Here is a 22,099-nt window from a genome sequence, read left to right on the forward strand (position 1 = left end):
ACAAACATAAATATCAGAGTAAGTTCACTAACATAAACAATCAAAAGCAGGTGATAGAAGAAAGGAGGAGGAGGTAAGAAATGTGGCCATGTACCAACGTGGTCACTAAGCACAGTAGGAAGTAATCATCCCTAAACAAATACAGCTAAATATCTTATACAAATGTACAGTTATGTTAAAATATGTTTTACCAATTATCAGAACGAATATGCACCCAATAGAAACCAAAGAGAAAGCCAAGCCTGAGTTTTAAAATATCCATACATAAATAAAACACACTAAAACCAGAAAGCACAGCACCAGAAAAGCAGCAGTGACCACACACACCTGCCACACAGCCCAGGCCATTTCAGCACGGGCAACGGGAGAGCTCCAACTCCAATCAGCCCAGCTACACCCCACCTTCGATTTTACCAAGTTTGGAAAGTGATTTCCTCTCTCCATGCATAATTAGCACTGACTTCACAGGAGTCTAAACAAAGTGCTCATGGCAGCACCTGGCATGGGGAACGTACTCAGTGAAAGTGCATTATTATCACTAAAATCATCAGCATGTACCAGTGAGAAACTCACCTACTGAAGAGAAAGTCTCTGAACAAAGACTATGAGACAAAATCAAATTCCATTGTCAAGCCAAGGGACATCTAAAACAAGGTGCCTCAGAGAGGTGCACAGTTGTCACAGCTTCCAAGATCAGAAAAACATAACTGCACATAACAAGGAACTGATTACACAGATTAGGTCACATCCATAAAATGTAACACTTTGCAGCAATTAAAAAGGATGGGCAGTGTGTCTGCAGATATGAAACAATATCTACTATAAATTTGCTACATGAAAAGAGGCCTCTCCATACATACACATTCTTAAATATACTTCTGTATCTACAACATTTTTTTAAAAAAGCAAGGTGTATGAGGGAGAGAAATGAGGAGATGTTTATGGGCACAAAGTTTTGATCTTGCAAGATGGAAAAGTTCTAGAGTTCTGTTACATCACAATATCAATGTAGGTAACGTTACCAAATGATACATTTAAAACTGTGTTAAGTGGGTAAATTTCATATATTTCAAATTATAATTTCTAAAATTTTTAAAGTAAAAATCAAAATGTACCATAGTATGTCAATTTTGTTACCATTTTATGAATCAAGTTTATGTATAATCCATGTGCCTGCACATAATTATTGCTGGTTAAGCACCAGTAAAGTTGGTTTCCTCCAGGAAGGGGATCTGGAAGGCAACACAGAAGTGGGAAAGAGACACTCTTGCACTGGAAATCGTACTGCACCTTTTGAATTCTGTGCTGTGTGTATGCTAACTCTTCAAGCAAATAATCAAATCTGGCTATCAACTAGCTGGGGGCTTTAGTTTATACTCCTGTCTGATACAAAGCTCAAACATCATGCCCCAAGTAAGTTTTAATTACTCTGATTAGAATCAATACACTCCCTGAATGGGAGAGAGAAAGCAATCTTAAGACATAGACAAGAAATAATAAAGTCATCAAAAGCAGATTGTAAGTAAATGATCTAAACGTTATTTAACAACACATTACTTATTTTAATGTGCCTACCTCAAGGGGCTGAGATCAAATTAGTTAATACCTTAATGTTCCCAGTACACATTTAGCACTGTGTTAGTGATTACTATATCAGATTTTTTTTTTAGTTTTCTTTCATTTAAAGCACATGAAGAATAGCTGTGGATTCCAATATTTAGGTTACAATATATCTCCTTATGGCACCTCCTATCCAACGTGAAAAACAGGCGTAATAACTACCTACCCCACAATTGTCTGTGGGATTAAATAAGTGAGTTAATTCATGCAAATGCTTGGTGGGGAGAGGGCTGGGCCTTTAGCAAGTGCTGAATATATCAACAATCAACTGTAATATCAAGAATATATCTCAGGCCAGAAGAAATTGAATGTATTAACTCCAGAGACCTAGAGTCTTCTCTTACCTTGAAGAGGAATCCAAGCACCTTAATAAGTTAATTTTATAAACATAACATTTAAACTGATTAGAGGGGGGAATAGGATGAAGAGAGGAAGGCTAGAAAGGTATGCAAAGTGGGAGCATAGTCATGCAATGTTTCCTTCCTGCCTGGTTTAAAACAAAAATGTGAGCCTATAGAAGGCATTCCAACAAGAAGTAGATTAACCCTGGCTCTGGATTCTTCCTGGGTTTAATTTCAGTGTCAAGTGATGTTCCAAATAAATCCCAGATGAATGAAAAATATATATAAACATCAAAGGAAAGTAGGTTTACTTACATAAAAATTTACAATTATAGATGTTCAAAAACATAACCTACAAAAAATCAAGTGAGAAAAAGTATCTGCTTATGACAAAAAATTCTTATCTGTTATATGAAAGAGTTCACACCATAAACAGATTGTGGCCATACATACAACAGAATATTATTCAGCCCTAAAAAAGGAAGGAAATTCTGACACATGCTACAATGTGGCTGAACCCTGAAGACATTATACCAAGTGAAAAAAGCCAGTCATGAAAGGACTAATACTGGATGATTCCACTTATATGAGGACCCATAATAGTTACAGTCATAGAGACAGAGGGGGGATGGTGGGGGCTAGGGCTGGGAGAGGGGGAAAGAGAATTATTCTTTAATGTGGACAGAGTTTCAGTTTGGAAGATGAAGAAGTTCCTGAGATGGATGGTGGTGATGGTTGCACAACAATGTCAATGTACGCAACTCACCAAACTGTACATTCAGAAATGGTTAAAATGGTAATTTTTATGGTATATGCATTTTATCACAAAAGAAAAATTTAAGTAGAATAAAGTTCAAAGAAATCATAGCAACAATAAAAGCAATAAAACACTGATATGTACAAAACCCAGGACATGAATAGGCAATTCACAAAGGAGAAAATACAAATAATAAATACATGAAAAACTGTTTAAGATCAAAGGTATTCAAACTGCAAATTAAAAAGTCAAATAATCAAAAATGATATTAATCAATCCTGAGTTCAAATAATGTGGCTTCTTGTACATTGAAGATTTCAGTGTGAAATGGTATACCAGAGATTCAAAATTATTAACACATCTGGACCTCCAAATTATATATATATATATAATTTTTATATTCTTAATATAAAAATGCTCTAAATATAGAAAAAAAGTGCAAATATTAATTTATGTTATGTCTTACAAAACCAAGAGACTGGAAATAAAAGTAGACATCTAAAAATAGTGGGGCTGCTAAACAGACAGGAAACAACCACTGGATACATGATTGCATGACCATTAAAGCGAGGATTATGAAAACCGTGCAAGAAAATGGGGGAGAGGGATGGAGGACACAATATTGAATGCAAAATCATATAAAAACATGAGTGAAAAGATTAAGTATAGCTATACTAAATGTTAATATTTATGATAATGGGATAGGAGTGTGAAAAGCCCCACAAGAATCTTCCAAATTTTCTAAATCGCACTTATAGTTCTATAATAAGAAAAAAAAATTCATTACAAGAGTTGTGAAACCCTGAGTTACAGCCCGTGTGCGAAGGCCACAGAAACTCCCAATACAATTTCATGGTTTATTTCTCCACAGGCAGAGAAGCTAACAGAAGAAAGACTTCACCCCAGGGCAGAAGCCACAGCACATCCTGGTATGGCTTTTCCCTAGCCTGTTGGCTCTGTAACGTGGAAAACACTTTCCATATCCAACCACAGTTGTGAAGACAGCTGAATTCTTGATCTGCCACTGTCTTCATACCTGTAGTCACATCATTATGGCAGGCACTGCAATTTCCCTACCCAGTATCTATTCTGCCTTCTGCCTTAATGACAGACCACTGATCAATCACAGGCCCAGAAAACAGCATTTCCCAGACTTCCTGGTGTACAGGGATGGCTAAGTAAGTTCTGGCCAATAAGAAGCAAAAGTTGTTGGATGTGTCTTCTGGGAAAGCTCCTTACAAGGTTGAAGGTAGACTCATGTAGTAGGCCCACTTCTGCTCTTAACCCCTTCTTTCCTGGAATATGGAGGTGATGACTGGAGCTGCAGCAGCTAACTTGTGATCTAAGGCAATCTTAGAATGGAAGCCATATGCTAAATATACTAGAGCACACAGATCCCTAATGACACCAGAAACCTGACATACCAGCACTGCCCTCCCTGCTACAAATGACTTTAAGAAAAATAAAACCTTTAACTTGCTTAAATCACTGATTTTTACACTTTAGTACTTGCTGCCAAACAATTCACCATCTGTGAAGAACTAACATTAAAATCTATACACTTCCATTAAGAGAATGTTTACAATAAAATTAGGTTCTCCTGGCTCCTGAATCTAATTCAGCATTATTAAAGACACATTCTTCTGGGTTCTCAGAACCATAATCATAAATCTATGTTTTCCTCAATCCTCCTTTTCTCCTATGTTTACCACCAGTAATTGTTCCTTTAGAGGACTAATTTAAATAAAACCTTCCAAAAACCATTATTTATACATAACGAGATCTAAATTGGAGATATCAAGTTTTTCTTATTTTTTAAATACTGAAGTATATGATTAAAACTTCACATGAATGCAAGTTACATAAGCATTTTATTCATAATAATGGTAAAATATCATCAAGTATTAATTCAAAAATGAATAATTAGTCAGTACTATAAAAATCAATCCATATTTCTGGATAAAGAAAGCAAGCTGAACACATGCAACTAATATTGCTCCAGTCCCAAACCTCTCCATAACTGCAGTAAAGAAACATTTTTAAAACATAAATCCTCAATGAAGGGCAAGTAGGAGTGGAGATGACAATATACTGAAAATGGGAAGAACACGGGCCAGCAGTAACAGACTCAGCAGCGCCAAGGATGTCCAGCTCCACACCGGCCAGTGCTAGTGTACAGGACAGAGCAGGTCTGAGCCACCCTCATGAACCAGGAAGGGAGTTACTGCGGTAAGCCAGGACAAGCCACATGTCATGGTGATTATTATGTGTCAGCTTGACTGGGCTAAGGGGTACCCCGAGAGCTGGTAAACCATTCTTTCTGGGGTGTGCCTGAGAGGGTGTCTCTGGAAGAGCTTAGCATGCAGCAGACTGAGTAAGGAGACCTGCCCTTGCCAATGTGGGTGGGCAGCACACAGGCTACTGAGGACTTGATTGGAACAAAAGGATGAAGGAAGGATGATCCTCCATCCCTGAGCTGGGACACACATCTTTCCTGCTCTCAGGTGGATGGCAGAGCTCCTGGTTCCCAGCATCCTTGGGCAGCACTGCTTGTTCTTCCTCCCCTGATTCATATTCAAAAAGGTTTGCAAATCTCCTCTACAGTTACAATTCAATTACCCTTCAAGAGCACTGCAGTTCTTTAGAATATATGATTCTGTCTTGAACTCTGGGCAATTCAGTATTAGAGAAAAGAGTGTGGTTCACATTTGCTATCTGTTTAGTCCACGTGACCAACATGAGTTGAGTCTCTGAAACTTCTTGAAAAACATGAGCCCTACTGAGCTCATTCCCACCATGGATGTGCAGATGTCTGTCATGGCAGTCAGAAGGGACAATTTCATAGGCTACTGAGGGAACTTTAATTTAAAACTTTTAGACTCTTTTACACCAAGAAGCCATTAGCTGATGTAGTGGTTCAGTAAATGTCTTCAATGAATTTCTGGACATGGCCACAAATCCCTGTACCTGCTTCACTCCCCTTCAAATATCCCATTAACTGATGAGGAAGGACATAAGCCTGAGATAAAACCACCCTTCTCATAACTTCCTCTGTCACATCATGCAGCAAACACACCTCCTAACTTCAAAGTACAATAAATGTAACACAATATTTTCTTATGTTTAATGTAATAAACAATTATTTTTGAAAATTCTCTTCAGATACTCATTTTTGGCAAAGGACTTAAGCTTTTCCATATTCATACCAAGCACCTCCAGTTCGTTCCCAGCAATTGGTTTTATTGTACTGCGGTGTATATGCCAGCTAGAGCAGAAAAATTCCTGGTAGGAAAAATTTCCTGTGGGCTGTGTCCTGGTGATTGCATTTGCTCCACGGGCCTAAGACTCAGACTCCCTCTGAGCAGAGCGGGATGGGGCAGGCAGGGAGAGGAAGCTGGGCCCCAGGCCCATGCCTGCAGTCCTATCAACAGGTAGTTATGTGACATATGAGAGAAGGGAACATGCCAAGCATGGCAGGTGGGAGTCTGTAATTTGTTTTGGCTGTAAAGACAAAGCCACTCAGACATACAGTCAGTTTCCTGGCTCCATGTATTTTACATAAACCATCGTAGATACACAGGAGAGAAAATACACAGTGGCCTGTAAAACACATTACTTGGACGTGGCAATACCTAGTTGTAAAGATACAGCCAGGAAAAAGCTTAGAGCACTTTCAAGGACTTGATTTAATAGACACAAAATATATAGATTCCACTAACTACCATAACAGCCTTGTACTTAACATATTTTAAGCCAGATAATTCTAAAGAATATTCCATATTTAACATTAGGAAGAATTATATAATTGGATCAGGGACCATTTGACAATGCACTAGCATGGAAAAAATGCAAAGCTAAATTATGTAGGTTTTAATGTGCAGCTTATGTTACATGCAATTGCTCTCCTTAAAGTAAGTGTTTTATACATGTAATTAATTTTAACTTAAAAAGAACATAAAACAATGAAAACAGGCTCCACAACCAAGAGACACTTCTCTTCATTTCTCTGTATTGTTTTATTTCATCTGAACAAGATCAATTACATCCACAATATCAGGGCCTGTAACTCAGCTCAGTGTTAGTGTGAGATTTAACCTTGGCAAAACAGCACCTTGACTCAGCTCCCTCTGCTGTAAGAAGCAAAGGTCAGAGCCAACCAGTTATTTCAGGAGGACACCTAACTACACAGGTGGTTTCCTACCCAAACCCATTCCTCCCTCCTCATTCCTTGCTGCTGGAGGCCGGTTTAGGTACTTACCTCTTGGGGCCAGGTGATGAGATGTGGTCCCCTTACCAGCAAAAGGAGAGAATCTTGACTCATCAAAATGTACCAAAGTAATTTTGTTCCCCTCTAGGGCCCACACTGGGCATGGACAGACAGGGCAAATCTGCTAGGAAGGTTTCTGAGGATGAGAGTCTTAATTCTAAAACTCTGAAAGTAAATACACCAAAAGTCAGTACAGGAACTCGGGCAGCCACCCTGGGGCCTGAGGGGAACCAGCACAAGAGGCCAAACAGGTGAATTAGGCTGGGTTCTCACCTCCATCTCTGAGCTGCTCAAGTAACCAGTCCTGAGTGGCCTGACACTGGCATCCTGTTTTGTGGGATAATAAGCCCTCTTTGGTTTTGGACATTTTGGTTGAGCCTTCTGTTATTTGCCCCAAAAGCACTCCAACTCATACAAAGAGCTTTAGTGGGAATTAAAAACTCCCCAGGGAAGAATATCCTGGGTTTAAAATCTAAGCAACCAAGAATCCACAGGGCTCTTCTCTCAGTCCCAGTTACTCACCATCAAAAAGTGATGGCCCTAAGGTTCAGCTCAGGGAAAATTAAAAATAACTTGTTCCATGAACCTCTCCATTAGATCTCAGTCTTCAATTATTCCATGTCTTATTGGCCACTAAAGCAAGAGAAATCAAACTATGTCAAGCTTCAGTCCATGTCAGTAAGAGCAACAGTTTTAAAAACACTGGCCCAGAAGAGACTGAGTTATTAGAGAAAACAGGTCCTTTGCACTGGGTGAATGTTAATTTATGTAAAGAAATAACAGGCACTTTACCAGAAATATTAAGTTATATTATCATTTATATTCTACTTCACATCTCTAAGTACAAAGTATCATCTTAACAGTGGAGTATTAGATGCAAAAGTACAGCTAATCCGCCATACCATTCCATTTGGAGTTTGGAGGTTTTTAGAACAAATACCTAGTTAAACAATTTTAGTGCTTCTTTTTAATTAATCAGTCTACAGCTCTTCTGCATCTGACAGGTCAGTGAGTCAACCTGCAATTTTCCACAGAAGCAGATCTTGCTCTCACATGAAGCCCAGCATTCCCAGAGTCAATCCTGCATTCTGGGGTTTCTTAAATTCACTTGATTCCTCACATGAAAAATACCTTGTTCAACTAACACAACACTGTAAATCAACTATACTTCAATTTTGAAAAATACCCCATTCAAAACCAACAACAACAAAACCTCTTTTCCAACACAAGAATAAAATACACAGCTCACAAGTACAATTGCTATGAAATCTACCATTTTGCATGATTCATCCTACTCTCTGTTCTTGGTGATACACTTACAGAAGCAAATCCCGGTGGGGAGTTTACCTTTGTGGCATACGTGGGTTTATCTATGGCTTCATCCCCTATGAAAAAGTCCAGGTCATCAACTCCCCTCAGCACCCTCCTTTGGGCTTGGTCAACCACTTTTGCTGACTCTCTGATGGCAATACCTTAGGGAGAACAACGCAAAGATTTCTGTCTGCATCCATACTCATTTCAAGGGTCAAGGAAGCATAATATAACCCCTGTGTATGTACAAGTAAATTTTCAATGTCAAGGTCTTATTTGGAATTGAGAGTGTTCACAGAATAGACGCTATCACAGAGCACATAAAGTAATACAGAAACCTTTCTTATGTTCTGGTATTATGTTTAGTGCGGCACAAAGGAGCCTAGCTGGTCTGCTTTTAATACTGACAAAAGATGAATTACTAAATTTTTCAGTTTCATTTGAAAAAACATCCCTCATGATAGTGAAGTGAAAAGCACATATCAATCGGTTCCAAATTTTAGAATACAATGTAGAAGGACACAAAATTAAAAATATAATGTGAAAGAAGAAAATAAACTGAAAAATGCTCATACATTCTCAAGTCATTTTAATAAAACTGTGTCACACAGATTTAAAATATATTTTTATTCTTGTTACAAAATCACTAAAAGAAAAAACTGAGGTTGCTGACTAATATCTCACAAGAAAAATTCAATAATCAAACAACTGTATTATGTAAAAATATTAATGGCTTTATGATATATTATTTTAATAAAAGTTTAACCACGATATTTAGGAATATACTTATAGTTAATAATCATATGAAACTTCACTGTAGAATTTAACATCTAATGAAATGTGGAAAGCTTCATGAAGATTCAATTTTCCACTTAAATTCCTAACCCCTGGTCACACTTTGCTTTCCCATAAACTCATCTTCATCAAATTTATTCCAAAACAAATGAGTAAACATATACAACAATTTTTAAAAGTAGAGTATGTGTAGTTCCCAATTTATTAGAAATGAAGAATAACAGCAAAGCTAAGGGAGTGAATTTTAAACCTTGTCCTCAGAAAGGCATCTTGAAATAATAGCTTGAAAAGGTAGGAAAAAAAAGATGTACAGGACAGAAATCACTTTGCTCACCTCCTCTTCTGACTCCATCTCACTGCCGCACTTGGTCCAGAAGCTTTCAACTTACAGAAGGTGGCACAAATCCAAAGCGCAGGATTTCTGCAGGACTAAGGCAGCAGGCGTGACGTGGACGTGTTGGGGGCGGAGCCCAGAGGAAGCATCCGGGGCAGAAGCAGCGGGCATGCCAGGACCACGAGGCCGAGAGTGGGGCTGGGGAGGTCTGGAGGGCCGGGACGAACTGCGGCAACTGCAGCCACAAACACACCCGTCCCCGAACACAGACCCCGCCACGGGCGGCGCACTGACGGGCACCGCGCAGCCACCTGTGCACACGCAGCACGTCAGAGGTCCCTGACAGGACGGCCCGCAGCCGACACCAAACGCCTCGCGCGGCCGCGGCGCTGCTGCCGGGCCGGCGGGAGCCCCTGCAACCGTCTCCCCGCACCTCGCGCCCCGCTCCGCCCTGGGCGGCGGCGGCAGCGGCGGGAACCGGGGCGAGCGGGCGGCGGGCTCCGGGGAAAGCCGCAGATGCCCGGGCGGAGGCCGCGCTCCCTCCGCGGCGCCCGGGCTGCAGGGACCGGCGCTCGCGCCCCGCCCCGCATCGGAGCGGCCGCCGGCTCCGGGACTGAACGGCCGCGTCGCCCTTGGCCCAGACTCGCCCTCGCCCCCGAGCCCCGGCGGGGTGGCGGCCTCCGCAGGGGCCGCGGCAGCGAGAGCCCGCCTCTGCGATGAGGTCCAAGCCCCCCTAGGCCACGGACCTAGGACCGCGAGGGCTTCAAGAAGCGGGCGGCGTCCCTGTGCTTCCGGAGCGAGCAGGAGGACGAGGTGCTGCAGGTGGGCAGGCTTCGGTCCCGGACCAGTGGACTGGCTCAGGAGGAGGACTGGAGCCCCAGGAGGAGCCTGCCGGTGCTGCCGTGAGGAAGGCTTACCAAGAGGCTGGAGTCAAAGTAAAGTCAGGCAGACTCCTGGGCATATTTGAGAACCAAGACAGAAAGCACAGGGTATATGTCTATGTCCTTACTGTCACTGAAATATTAGAAGACTGGGAAGATTCTGTTAATACAGGAAGGAAGACAGAGTGGTTCAAAGTAAAGGATGCCATCAAAGTTCTCCAGTGTCATAAGCCTGTACATGCAGAGTATCTGGAAAAATTAAAGCTGGGTTGCTCGCCAACCAGTGGAAATTCCACAGTCCCTTCCCTTCCAGAGAGTAACACCTTGTTTGTAGCTGCTGCACAGCCAACCTCTGGGCTGCCATCCAGCATAAGATAGACAGGGTTGGAAGGACCTCTTCCACCATGTGCAATCTCATGGGCAGAGGCTTCTTTATTTTCCATGACAAATATCTGAATGACGCTTACAAACTGAATTTGCCATGCGGGATTTTTTTAACAGTCTGCTTGATTTGTAGGTGCTTTCAAATCTTCTTTAAAAAGAAAAAAGATAGTGTAAAATATTTTAATAAGCCAAAGCCGTGTGGAATTTTTTTTTTTAGATGCCTTAAATGTGCTCTCCCACCCAGCCCACCCACCTTGTTATTTTGGTTGGCATTTTCACTTTTTCCCCAGTATTTTTTTATCCATTTGATGTCAGTCTGTGGTTTTTGTCAGATCAACACACATGTGAGTATATTATCCTGGTGAATTGTCTTCTCATTCACAATATTAACATATTCAATGAATCCATTTCTCAACTCATTTATCTCAATTTTCACAACTGGTACTATGTCACTAGCTACCTGATATGGCCAATTCCCCTGTAACTCAATAGTCCTTTAATACAGAGTTTAACTCTATACAGCTGGTGAGTTTTAGGCAGTTACTGTAAGCAAAATGCATGTAGTAGATATCTTATCATGGAACCTGTATTCATGGAATTGAATTAGGGTGCTCAGTTGCCAATTCCCTTTATTCATAATCTCTCTTTACACAGAACACACAAGAACCATATTTCCCTCAATGTAAATTGCTGCTTTTAAATATATATTTTCAGTTTGAATTTAGTGACATCTCTTCAGTTAAACTTGCTGGTTACCAGTAAACACCTTAAATAGCAGTCAGTGGTGACTGCATCAGAATTGAGTAAAATGGCCTTCTTGTTCACCTGTTACTGACCTAGGTTTTTAGGGTGCCTCGGAATGTCTCATCTTTTATAGGTGGTCAGCAGGTAGGTACTATTTATCATGTAACTAATTACTGGGACACTGGAATGTACCTAAGAATTATTTTGTCTTATTTTTATATTCACATAAATCCAAGAATCCCATCTAAAACACATAAATACCTAATCTGAAATGCCTGTACTTCCTCAACCAAATCAGAGATGAGATGGGGCAAGTAAAAGATGGTTCTCTATGTAGATATTAGCTTTTTGTAAAGATCATAACTGTTGAGAATAAAGTAGGAAGAAGCATCGTTAGACATTTGTTGTACAAATTGTTAACCTTTAAAAATATAATTGCTGCTGAAAATAGTGCTGTTATAAGGAAAATCAGTGCCACCATTTTGAAACTGGGATCTTGTGCCATAAAAGCAGCTGAGCTAAATATGAGTATTAGTTCACAAATTAAGGCTGCCAAAGGAATAAGACAGAAAAACTTTAAACCACTGACATTTCATTCTAAATTATGTAGTGTGATCAGACATGATCTTCCAGAATTTTTATATTTTTCTTTGTACAGAGGTTATGTTTTCTGGGTGTTTTTTTTTTTTAAGGAAATACTTAAAAATCCCACAGATTGACACTTGTTACCAATCTTCAGTGGACTAAGTTTTTCCTCAGTAATCTCTGAAGTTTCTTTAAATTATATACTTAACACAGAAGATAAATTGATTGTTTTTGTACATAACACTGTGTCCACCTGAAATGTCACAATTACTGGGGCTGCCTGGGTATGTTGTACATTGATATTCTTAAAGGTAATAATGCATGAATTTCTTTTATACACTCTTGGACTATGTATTTGATGTGTAAAATATGTACAGTATTAATGTCAACCATTTCTTAAAGGTGAGCCTATAAATATGGTTGTATCATTTTCTTTGGTCAGTAACATTTGGACCAAGTAGTGCCACTTGGGTCAGGATTTTCTTCAGTGCCATTTAGCAAAACATCTGTCTTTGGTCTATGCAACTAGCAAAATTTTGTATAATGCATCAGAATACTTCAGAGTTGTCACACTTTAAATTTCACATGAGGGGTTCGTCACTATTCTTGAACTCAGCCCACTGAAGCTAGAGGAAAGGCCCTGAGGATATTTATTTCTGTTAAGAGAAAAAAGCCTACATTTGCAGGCTCAACAATTGAATCTACTACAGATAAAAAATAGTGTCTACTCTCTCAGTCCCTCAAAGTTTACAGAGTGTTGGGACTTTCATTTGTGCTGCTTTCTGTTGGGTAGTTGGATAAAACTGGGCAGCTAAAATTTTCAGTCCCAAGTGCCTACTAAATTAAAAAAAAAAAGATTGTAAATTGACTTGCAGACACAAAGTAGCAAGTATCCTACATGTTTGATTTTGTTTTCTTAATTTCTTCCTTTTTTTTTTTTTGTAAACAGGTGAAATTTTCCAACTAGGCACATGCAATTCAATTTTCTGTCTATCCCATAGTTGTATAAAGTAGCAAAACTGAAGGGGGGAATGATTGTTGTATACACTTTAAAATTGCTTTGTATGGTCTCATTTGAGATAACTGGTGTAAGAATCTTGATGTTTTATATATTTGGATATATCAAATTGAAAAATTGAAATTAAAAAAAAATCCTCACACAGTCTGTCAGTGCAAGTTCCAGTCTATCAGTGCAAGTTCCAGACTCCATCCTCTTTGCAAGATCAAACTTAATTATGCATGGATTTAGCATTAAACTGCCAAGAGAACATGAAAGACTATCAAGAGACAAAGGCAAAAAGGTTCTTCAATTCATGACTTTACTCAAGTTCACCAAGAATTTGAGGGCAATATTTCTACTCAAAAGAAAAAAATCACCACCCTAAAGAAAAAGTGCTAATTTAGTGAGAATGAAACTACCACGCTCAAAAATTTAAATGATAACAAATAAATCTCATCTTTCCCAAAAGGTAGATACAAGTACTCTGACCCCAAATCATAGTAGACCTGTGTTTTCATGCCCCTTAGAAATAACAACATCAAAGCACATACATTCTGTTAACTGTTATGTGGAAGCACCTAAACCCATGAAAGTGAATAAGGGTGTATAGAGCTTATACCCAAAATCTTTTGTTGACACCTATGAAAAGCAAGCTGTGGACCAAAGAGCCCTTGTGAACATGATGGAGAACCAAGTCTAGGAAAGCAGCTGTAATGAGTATCTCCAAATACTTATGGAGTATACATATGACTTATCATAGAATGAAGACTTCAGTCACCAGCACCTGTCTCCAACACACTTTAGCTTACACAGGACCCTGACTCAGGTGTACACAGAAAACACAAGAAATGTGCAGAAGACACTAAGATGGAAGGGAAAATAAATATATCAAGTAACAGGACCAACACCTAAACAGTGCAAGTGGTTACATACACATGGCATCTCCATGCACTGGAACAGCATGAGGCCATGAAAAATGGTAAAGAAGTTCTTCTTGTATGAATCTAGAAGGTTCACTAAAATGCAGTGTTATGAGAAAAAAAAACAGGATACGGTGTATGCAGTATGCCACCACCTGGGTAACAACGCATCTGTGTATGTCTGCTGGTATCTGTAAAGTTACCTCAGAAGGAAGCACAGTAACCAGAAGCACTGTTGCCATCTAAGAGGGGAAGTGGGTGGGAGAAAGTTAATTTCACTGTAACTTCTTTTTATATCACTCAACTTGTATGTCACATGAATGTATTACCCATTCAAAGTTAATTAAATTTGGACTTCTGCTTCTGGAAAGATGGATAAACATACTTTTCCCTGCTCTTCCCACTAAGCATGGCTAGACTCCCTAGGCTTTATATTTGAAAGAAACAAAAACATGCTGAGAGGTGAAGAGAATGTGGCAGACTGGCCAGGGATCAGGACCTGAGGAACTAAACAGTGGTGACTTCCTGAGTTTTCTTTTTGTCTCATGCATCCCACACTAGGTGCCAGGGAAGCCAACAACCCAGAAACGCCAATGGGAGCAAATAAAAAATGTCCCCAGAAAGTCTGCTCTCTCCAGCCAAAGGAGATGAAGGGACAGTGGAAACACAGAAAACTTACACAGTTACTGCCTGACTCCAGCCAAACATTACAGGAAAACAAGCCCCCACCTGCAATGTAGACACCACATGTGGAACGAGGACCTCCATTCCCCTCACTGCCTCCATGTTGGGGTTATGACAGGAGGCCCAGTGGAACATCAGGAATTCCACCAATGACAGTAGGGCACCCCTTGCCATCCCAGAAAGAAGGTACCTGCAGAGGTCTTGGGGGGAAGCCCGAACTCTGGTCCACAATCAGCAGTAACATGGATCCCCTCCCCAGATGAGTGTCAGCAAAGGCCAAGATTAAAATCTGAGCTTCAAATCCTAACTGGCATTATCCCCTTCTCCCTGCTGGAGCATTAACAGAAATGACTTACTAAAACATAATATATAAATAAGATCTGGAACCTCATAATATAATACCCAAAATGTCCAGCACTGAATAACAAAAATTCTCTCAACATAGCAAGAACCAGGAACATCTCAAGTGAAAGGAGAAAAGATAATCAATAGATAAGAACACTGGCATGACACAGGTAACAATTACCAAACAAGACTTTAAAAGCCATCACAGAATGAGCAACTACAAACACACCTGAAACAAATGAAAGACAAACAAACAAACAAAAAAGTCAGCAAAGAAACACAAAATCACAGCAAAGGTAAAAGGCCACATGGAAATTTTAGAACCAAATAACCTAATACCTGAAATAGAAATCTCAATACATGGACTCAACAGCAGAAAAGAACAGATGAATCACTGAACTTGAAGACACGACAATAGAAATTACCCAAATTGAAAAACAAAGAGAAAATAGACTGAAAAATGAACAGGGCCTCAGGGACAGATGGGCGCAATATCAATGAATATGACATTTATGCATTCTGAGTCCCAGAGAGGATAAAGCAGTAGGGCTAGAAAAGTATTCAAAGAAATAATGGCTAAAATTTTGCCAAATTTGTCATGAATGAATGAATAAATAAATAAATAAATAAATATAAATAAATAATCAAACCTAAATATTTAAGAATGAACAAATTCCAAACAGGATCTTAACCCAAAGAAATCCACTCTGACATATTATAGTTAAACACCTAAAAACTAAAGACCAAAGAAAAAATTCTGAATGCCTCCTGCAAATTTCTCATCAGAAATCAGGGAGCCCAAAAGGAAGATACATATTTTTCAAGTGTTGAGAGAACTGCCCACTCAGAATTCTGTATTCAGCAAAAATATCCTTCAAAAATGAAGAGCAAATCAACTAACTATTATCTATAAAATAGATAAACAACAAGGTCCTCCTGTACAGCATGGGAATTCAGTACCTCATAATGGCCTATATATATAAAGTTGAATCACTCTGTGGTACACCAGAAAGTAACGACATTATAGATGGACTGTACTTCAATAAAAGAAAATGTTTTTACTTTAAGTATGTATTTTTAACTGAAGTATAGTCAGCTTACAATGTTGTGTCAAAAAAAAAACTTTTTAAATAGCAAAATAAGGCATTCTCAGATGAACAAAACTAACAGAATTTGTCAACCAACATATCTACTCTAAAAGAATGGACAAAACAAAGAGAAAATGATAAAAGAAGGAATCCTGGAACATCAGGAAGGAAGGAAGAACAATAAAAATAGTACAAATATGGACAATTACACTTTCTTACTCCTTTGTGTTTGCTAAATTTTGTTTGGTAGTTGAAGCAAAAATTATAATGCTGATGCACTTCTCAGTATGTGAAGAGGAAACATACAAGACTATCATAACAAACTGGTAAGTGTTGACACCAGCAGACTAAGAAAAGTTATGTGTATATGATGTAATGGTTACAGCAACCACTTAAAAAGATACACAAAGAGCTGTAGCACAGGGAACTATATTCAATATCTTGTAGTAGCCTATAATGAAAAAGATATGAAAATGAATAAATCTGTATGACTGATCTACTATGCTGTACACCAGAAACTGACACAACATTGTAAACTGACTCAACTTCAATTTAAAAAAAAAATGATACACAAAGAGAAGCACTCAAAAACAACACAGATAAGTCAAAATTAAGTTCTAAAGCATTTTCAGGTAATCCACAAAAGTCACGTAAAGCAAAACAGAGAAGTGAAAAGCAGAACAAACAGAAAAAGGACCAATCAATAACCACAATAAATCTAAGTGGTCTAAACACACCAGCTAAATAACAGTCAATTTAAAAAAAATGACTGAGCTCTATGTTGTCTATAAGAAACACTTCAATTTAACAGTATACAAACATACTTGTTTTACTACACTTCAGTTTATTGAGTTTTACAAATTGAAGTTTTGTGGCAATTCAGAATCAAGCAAGTCTATCAGCTTCACTTTTCCAACAGCATTTGCTCACTTTGTGTCTCTGTGTCACCATTTGGTAATTCTCACACCACTTCAAACTGCTTTATTATTATTAATTTGTTTATGGAGATCTGTGATCAGAGATCTTTGATGTAACTACCACGACTCACTGAAGGCTCAGGTGATGGTTAGCATTTTTTAGCAATAAAATATTTTTAAATTAAGGTGCATACATTGTTGTTTTAGACATAATGCTATTGCACACTTAACAGACTACAGCACAGTATACACATAACTTTTAAATGGACTGGGAAACCAAAATTTCATATGACTGGCTTTCTTGTGATATTTGCTTTATTACAGTGGTCTGGAACCAAAACCACCACATCTCCAAGGTATGCCTATATGTAGGTTAAAACTAGACAGATGAAAAAAAGATATTCCACATAAACATTAATCAAAGAAAGTATGAGTGGACACATTGCTATCAGAAAAAGTAAAATTTATAGCAAAGAAAATTACCACTAACAGAGAGGGATACTAAATAATGATCAAAAGTCAATCCATCAAGAAGACATAGCAATTCTAAATGTGCATGTACCAAAGAAGAGTGCTGCACGATACATGAAGCAAAAACCGAAAGGAGAAGTAGAAGAGTGCACAGTTACAGCTGCAGACTTCAATCCCTTCTCTCAGCAACTGATGGCACAAGTAGAGGGGAACTCAGCAAGGATACAGGACTCAACAATACTATCAACCTGCAGGGTCTAACCAACACGAAGAGAGTACTCTGCCCAGCAGGAGCAGAACGCACATTGTTTTCAAGTGCACAGGGGACCAAAGTAAACTTAATACTGATCATAATACAAACCTCAAAACTTTAAAAGAACTGAAACCATACAGACAATGCTTTCTGACTACAATGGAAATAACCCAGAAAGCAGCAAGAGATGGGTAACGAGAAAATACCCCCAAACACTTGTAAACTAAACAACATGGTTCTAAATAATCTATGGATCAAAGAGGAAGGCTCAGGGAAACTAAAAACTATATGAACAGGATGAAAATAGAAAATACAAAATATTAAAATGTGTGGAACATAACTAAAGCAGTGCCAAAAGGAAAAATTTTAGAAAAGAGAAAAAGTCTCAAATCAATAATCTATGTTCTCACCTTAATAACCTAGAAGAAGATAAAAGTAAACCCAAAGCAAGCAAATGAAAGGAAATAAAAAGAGGAAATTAATGAAATGCAAAACAAAAAATAGAGAAAAGTCAATGAATCAAGAAGACAATTTATCAAAAGTTAAAATTTTGCTCAGCAAATGACCCTGGGAAGAAGGTGAAAAGGCAAGCTATGTGATAGGAGAAATTACACACATCTGACAAAGGACTCATATCTAGTATATACCAAGAATCCTCAAAATAACAAAATTATAGAGATGGAAACAGAAGAGTGGTTGTCAGAGGTCAGGAATGGTGGAGGGGACGGGGAGTGTGTAATTATAAAGAAATAGCGTAGGAAAGATCTTTGCGATTATGAGACAGTTCTGTATCTTGACTGTAGTGGTGATTACAGAAATCCACACACGGGATGAAATAACGGAGAACTGCACTTACATTGTACCAATGTCAAACCTCTGGTTATGATGTTGTACTATAGTTGTGTAAGATGTAACCTTTGGAGGAAACAGAAAGAAGAGTAAATAGAACTTTCTAAACTCTCTTTACAACTCCCTGTGGCTCTAAAGTTGTTTCAAAATAAAATATTTTAAAGACAAAAAAATAGTTTTAAATGATTTAAACAAATTAAAAATTAAAACACCTCAGTTAGCTGTAATGATGAATCAAAACTAATGAGATTAAACTCAATAAAGAACAATGTAAACATTTTGAAGATTTTTTTTTAAAAATAGAATGTGTGTAACCAGAAAAGACATGCTATTCTCCAAGTGCTAAAAAGTCATCTGAGGGCAATCTAAGGAAGATTATTAGGGACCATATATCTAAGGAAGATTTCATCTAAAGATTTAGATATAAATTCTGGATCTTAAGAACACCTGCTACAGCAGTTGACAATAGTAATTTTTAAAATATAAATATCCAATATGTTTCCCAAAAGAATGTCATATATTTTACTAAACCTTTACAGAATAAATAATTCCTACCTTATATAAACTGTTTCAAAGAATAGAAAAAGAAAGCTAAAAAATTAATTTTACAAAGCCAGTAAAATTCTGATATACAAACTGGATTAAACTAGTACAAGAAAGGAAAATTATCTCACTTTTGAATATTGATACAAAAATGCCAAATATATGCAAATACTATTTAGCATGTACTTGATATTTCATAATCAATTAGGGTTTACCTCAAGAATGAAATAAAAGACTGTTCAATATTTGAAAATGTATCAATGTAATTCACCATGTTAGGAGCTTAATTATAAAAGTTATATAATCATCTTTGCAGATATACAAAAAGCCTTAAATGTCAACATCTATTCATAATAAATTTTTTTTTAAAAAAACCTCTTGGTAAACTAGGAATGCAAAGGCACTGTATTAACCTGAAAAAGCATTTCTACAAAAACCTAATCACCAGTGAAACACTAAAATCATTATTTTTTAAGTCAGAAGTACAAAAGGGCCTGCTACTCCCAAGTTCTAGCAAGTGCCGCCAGGCAAAAAAAAAAAAAAAAAGTATTGGCATGAAAAGAGACACGATAACCATTATCTGCAGTACATCTTGGATGATTTTAATAGATATTGTTCAAAAAAAATTTACAGAGAGCACATAAAAAATAAGTACAGTAAAAAATGTCCAGCCTCATTAGTCATTAGGGAAATGAAAATAAAAATCACTATGAGATACAACTTCACACCTGCTAGGATGGCTAAAATGAAAAAAAAAAGGACAATAACAACTTTTGGAAGGATGTGGAAAAGTTGGAACCTTCAGCTTTGCTGGTGTGAATATTAAATGGTGTACCCACTCTAAATAACAGTTTGACAGTTCCTCAAAATTTAAACAAAGAGCTATTCTGTGTGTAACAATTGCATTCCTAGGCATATATCCAAAAGAATAAAAACATATGTCTACACACACACTATACACGAATGTTTATAGTAACCAAAAGTGAAAACAACTCAAAAAGCTATCAGTTGATGAATGGGCAAAAGCAAAATTGAATACCTATATACAATAGAATTTTTTTTTTTACCAATTAAAAGGAATAGAGTACTGATATATACTACAATATAAATGAATCTTGAAAACATTATGATAATGAAAACAGCCTCCAATTGTAGGGGTCAGTTTATATGAAAACGCCCAGAATGGCCTAATCTATTGAGACAGAAAATATGTTAGTCTTACCAGGAGCTGAGGGGGTGGGGTGCTAGAAATAACCACTAATAGCTATGGAATCCTATTATTCTAAAGTTTAATAGCTTTCATGACTGAATAATGTTGGGAATATACTAGGAACCACTAAATTGCACATTTATGGGGGTTAATTTCATCATATGAGAATTATATTTCAATAAAGTTGTTATTAAAAATAAGTTATGTATGGAGTACATAAAAATGAAAAATTAAGTTTATTAAAATAAAGCCATATATCACTTTGGCTAATGGAATCTTTATGAATTTTAAAAAATTAGAAATCTAGAAAGAATGATCAATATGTTTCTCTAAAGAAGAAACACTGAATTACAAAACACTGTAAGCTTGAAATATAATAACCCAAACTATGTATGCAAAATGAAAAAACAGATCATCAGTGCATTTGAATCCTACTTACATAGCAGCTATTATATGCCAGATACTTAATCTAAGTAATCCATACATATTGACATATTTGATCTTATAACAAACCAATGACAAGAGACTACTACAATCCTCCCATTTTAGAGCGGGGGATACTGAGAAGTCAAGTCATCTTCTTAGTTTCACTTGGCCCCTAGTAAACAGAGCTAGGCTCAGACACCAGTAAGTTTCCTCCAGAGGCCGGGCTTTTAAGCCCCTACACACACTGCTGACCTTGTCAATCATGAACTGAAATAGGAATAAAGACAGGAAAGGAGAACAAAGAAGCAAGCAGAGAGAAAAGTGCCCAAATCAAAGGAGGTCAAATATCCTGATAGGGCTGAAGACGAGAGGCTAGAAATACAGTGGAAATGCATGGGTAAAGGGAAGAAAAGTTGACAGATCTCCTGAGGTCAGGAAACAACAACCTGTAAACTAGAGTCAAAAGTGGTGTCTTCACTGTCTCAGCAGCAGAGAATGAGGATGACCAGGAGGGGATGATGCACCTGTCTTCTTAAGCTGTGATTTGCACATTTTCAGAATCTCTTACTATAGGTGTTATTTAAAGGTTTTTGTTCATATATTTGTTAATGATTAGGATGTACCCTCTAAGAATTCTTTATTATCTTTTCCAGTTTTTAAGTATTGAGTTTACTATTTTTCATGTTTGTTCTTCAATTTTACTTTTAATGTATTACTCATCTTTTAATTTTTGTGTAGAACATTTTTGATTGGGATTTTTTTCATTCTTTATGTCAACTTTATGATTAGAAAACCCTTTTTCATTCTAATTTAATACATTTCCCAATGCATTTCACTCATTCCCTTATTGTTGTAACAATTCCATCAAACCCTTTAACATTTCCTTTCAAATTTTTTTAAGGAAGTAAGTATCCATCTTTACTTCTTTTTCTAAACTGTAACTAATTGTGTCAGCATCATTTGTTTAAGAAAACTTTCCCTCATCTGTTATTTTTTATCCCTGTATCTTTAAAATATTGTAGTATTCAGGGACTTAGCAATATCCACAAAGCATGGCTCCAAAAATCTTCTCTATTGTGTTTCTGAATTTACCTGTATTCACAACATGTGCATTTCTGTTAAAAATGGCTTCCCTCCAACTGATAGACACAGATTGATGGCAATCAAGGAAATAAATTATTATGGGGCTGTTGAATCTAGGTCTCGAATGATGAAAATATTCTCTCCATCAAGAAAGTCAAAGAGAGGGTGAAGGGGAGGAGGGGCTGAAGAGAAAGGGAAACATCCTGTGTGTTCTGGCTTCCGTATTATTTAGCTCCAGAAGAATACATTCTTAATAACTATCAAACAAAATAAAATTTCTCAATGTCATAT

The 22,099-nt window shown here is 37.6% G+C and overlaps 1 long non-coding RNA gene and 1 pseudogene across 1 annotated transcript in view; one reads left to right on the forward strand and one right to left on the reverse strand.

The window, feature by feature from the left end:
• The window catches only part of LOC135321558 (uncharacterized), a 941,446-nt gene that overhangs the window by 27,981 nt on the left and 891,366 nt on the right, over positions 1-22,099 (reverse strand). The window lies entirely within an intron of this gene.
• Positions 10,173-11,012, forward strand: LOC135321619 (diphosphoinositol polyphosphate phosphohydrolase 2-like; annotated as a pseudogene).

This window comes from Camelus dromedarius, chromosome 6 (assembly GCF_036321535.1).
Source record: "Camelus dromedarius isolate mCamDro1 chromosome 6, mCamDro1.pat, whole genome shotgun sequence".
NCBI classification, from domain to species: Eukaryota; Metazoa; Chordata; class Mammalia; order Artiodactyla; family Camelidae; genus Camelus; species Camelus dromedarius.